Source organism: Triticum aestivum, chromosome 6A (genome assembly GCF_018294505.1).
Source record: "Triticum aestivum cultivar Chinese Spring chromosome 6A, IWGSC CS RefSeq v2.1, whole genome shotgun sequence".
NCBI lineage: Eukaryota > Viridiplantae > Streptophyta > Magnoliopsida > Poales > Poaceae > Triticum > Triticum aestivum.
The window spans coordinates 405,364,039-405,367,022 of NC_057809.1; positions in this window are offsets into that span (position 1 = coordinate 405,364,039).

Here is a 2,984-nt window from a genome sequence, read left to right on the forward strand (position 1 = left end):
AAGGGCTTTATTTCACACTATTATATTATTTTTTGGGACTAACCTATTAACCGGAGGCCAAGCCCTATTGTTGTTTTTTGTCTATTTCAGTGTTTCGCAGAAAAGGAATATCAAACGGAATCCAAACGGAATGAAACCTTCGGGAGAGTTATTTTTGGAATAAACGTGATCCAGGGGACTTGGAGTGGATGTCAAGAAACAATCGAGGAGGCCACGAGGCAGGGGGCCTGCCTACCCCCTGGGCGCGCCCTCCACCCTCGTGGGCCCCTCGTTGCTCCACCGACCTACTTATTCTTCCTATATATATCCATATACCCCAAAAACATCCAGGAGCACCACGAAACCCTATTTCCACCGATGCAACCTTCTGTACCTAAGAGATCCCATCTTGGGGCCTTTTCCGGAGCTCCGCCGAAGGGGGCATTGATCACGACGGGCCTCTACATCAACTCCATGGCCCCTCTGATGATGTGTGAGTAGTTTACTTCAGACCTTCGGGTCCATAGCTAGTAGCTAGATGGCTTCTTCTCTCTCTTTGGATCTCAATACAAAGTTCTCCTTGATTCTCTTGGATATCTATTCGATGTAATCTTCTTTTGCGGTGTGTTTGTTGAGATCCAATGAATTGTGGGTTTATGATCAAGTCTATCTATGAACAATATTTGAATCTTCTCTGAATTCTTTTATGTATGATTGGTTTATCTTTGCAAGTCTCTTTGAATTATCAGTTTGGTTTGGCCTACTAGATTGATCTTTCTTGCAATGGGAGAAGTGCTTAGCTTTGGGTTCAATCTTGCGGTGCTCGATTCCAGTGACAGAAAGGGAAACGACACGTATTGTATTGTTGCCGTCGAGGATAAAAAGATGGGGTTTATATCATATTGCATGAGTTTATCCCTCTACATCATGTCATCTTTCTTAAAGCGTTACTCTGTTCTTATGAACTTAATACTCTAGATGCATGCCGGATAGCGGTCGATGTGTGGAGTAATAGTAGTAGATGCAGGCAGGAGCCGGTCTACTTGTCATGGACGTGATGCCTATATACATGATCATACCTAGATATTCTCATAATTATTCGATTTTCTATCAATTGCTCGATAATAATTTGTTCACCCACCGTAATACTTATGCTATCTTGAGAGAAGCCACTATTGGAACCTATGACCCCCAGGACTATTATCCATCATACAAGTTTCCAATCTATTTTATTTTGCAATCTTTACTTTCAATCTATATCATAAAAATACCAAAAATATTTATCTTATTATTATTATCTCTATCAGATCTCACTCTTCCAAGTGGCCGTGAAGGGATTGACAACCCCTTTATCGCGTTGGTTGTGAGGTTCTTATTTGTTTGTGTAGGTACGAGGTGACTCACGCGTGGTCTCCTACTGGATTGATACCTTGGTTCTCAAAAACTGATGGAAATACTTACGCTGCTTTGCTGCATCACCCTTTCCTCTTCAAGGGAAAACCAACACAGTGCTCAAGAGGTAGCAAGAAGGATTTATGGCGTCGTTGTCGGGAAAATCTACGCCAAGTCAAGACATACCAAGTACCCATCACAACTCTTATCCTTCGCATTACATTATTTGCCATTTGCCTCTCGTTTTCCTCTCCCCCACTTCACCCTTGCCATTTTATTCACCCTTCTTTTGTTCGTCTTTTCGTTTGCTTTGATGTCTTACTTGGCTCGTTTGCTCGTTGGTTGGAGTAGTTGTTTATTTATTGCTAAACAGAAAATCTAAGATCTATGGATCCTCATCCGCTTCCTAATCTTTTTAAGAGATCCAATTATGAAGAACCAATTGCTAGTAAGTTTTGTGCACTAGATTATCTTTATGATGTTTTGCTTGAAATTCGTGAATCTCAAAATTGTGATGAAGTACTTTATGGAGTGATTCGCGATGGATCTTTGAATAGAAAGCATGATTGCAATGATGATATTATAAATTCTATTAATGTCAATTGTGCTTATAATATGCAAAACCCTAAGCTTGGGGATGCTAGTTTTGCTATGTCCTCTACTTGTTGCAATGATCATGATTGGGGTGGTTCTTCTTTTGATCTTGAAAATTTATTTAAGCCCCATGATGAATATGAGATTGATAATAGTGTTTGCAATATTATTGAAAGTGGGTTTGGAAGAGTGTCAACTTTAGATCCCACATATTTGGAGAATGTTCAATCTTATGAATTTTTTGATAAAAGTGGGTTTGGAGAGGTCATGACTTTAGTTAATGTTAATCCCACTATTTTGGAAGAGTGTCAACTTTGCATGCATGTGGATCGTGTTGAAAATATTTTATGTGATAGCTATTTCGTTGAATTTGCTTATGATCCCACATGTAATTATTATGAGATAGGAAAATATGATTGTAGAAATTTTCATGTTACTAAATTACCTCTCGTTATGTTGAGATTGCTATTGTTCCTTTCCGCTTCCTTGCATATGCTGGTTTTTGCTTGCTATGATAATTTGTTTGCCTTTAAGATGCCTATGCATAGGAAGTATGTGTCAGGACCCCGACTCAATGCCACATCGATCTAGCATGTAACACCTCATATCACTTTGCGGCCTCACGCACGGTATTCCCACGGGTGTCGCCTTACCTTTGCCCGGGACCGTTTGCGCCTTTTGGCACACGTATATGACAGTGTCGCTAGCATCCATATGATAAGGAGCCCGGGCTGACATGGCTAGTCGTAAACCCAAAGCGGCACAGACTTACAGGGACAGGCATCCATGACCCAGCATCGAACGTGTCGGTCATCAGCGAGTGAATCCAGGCTGTAGCACTGGGCTAGCAGGACTCCGGTGAACCGGGCTGTAGCGGGCTAACAGGACTCCGGTATTCACCGCGTGACATTTCCCCGAAGGGACAGACACAGGAACGACGAAGGACACATGCCGGCCAGCCTAAGTGTTCCGGAGCAGTAGCAAGCTACCATGGCTCGGTGGAAACACTAGGAGACATT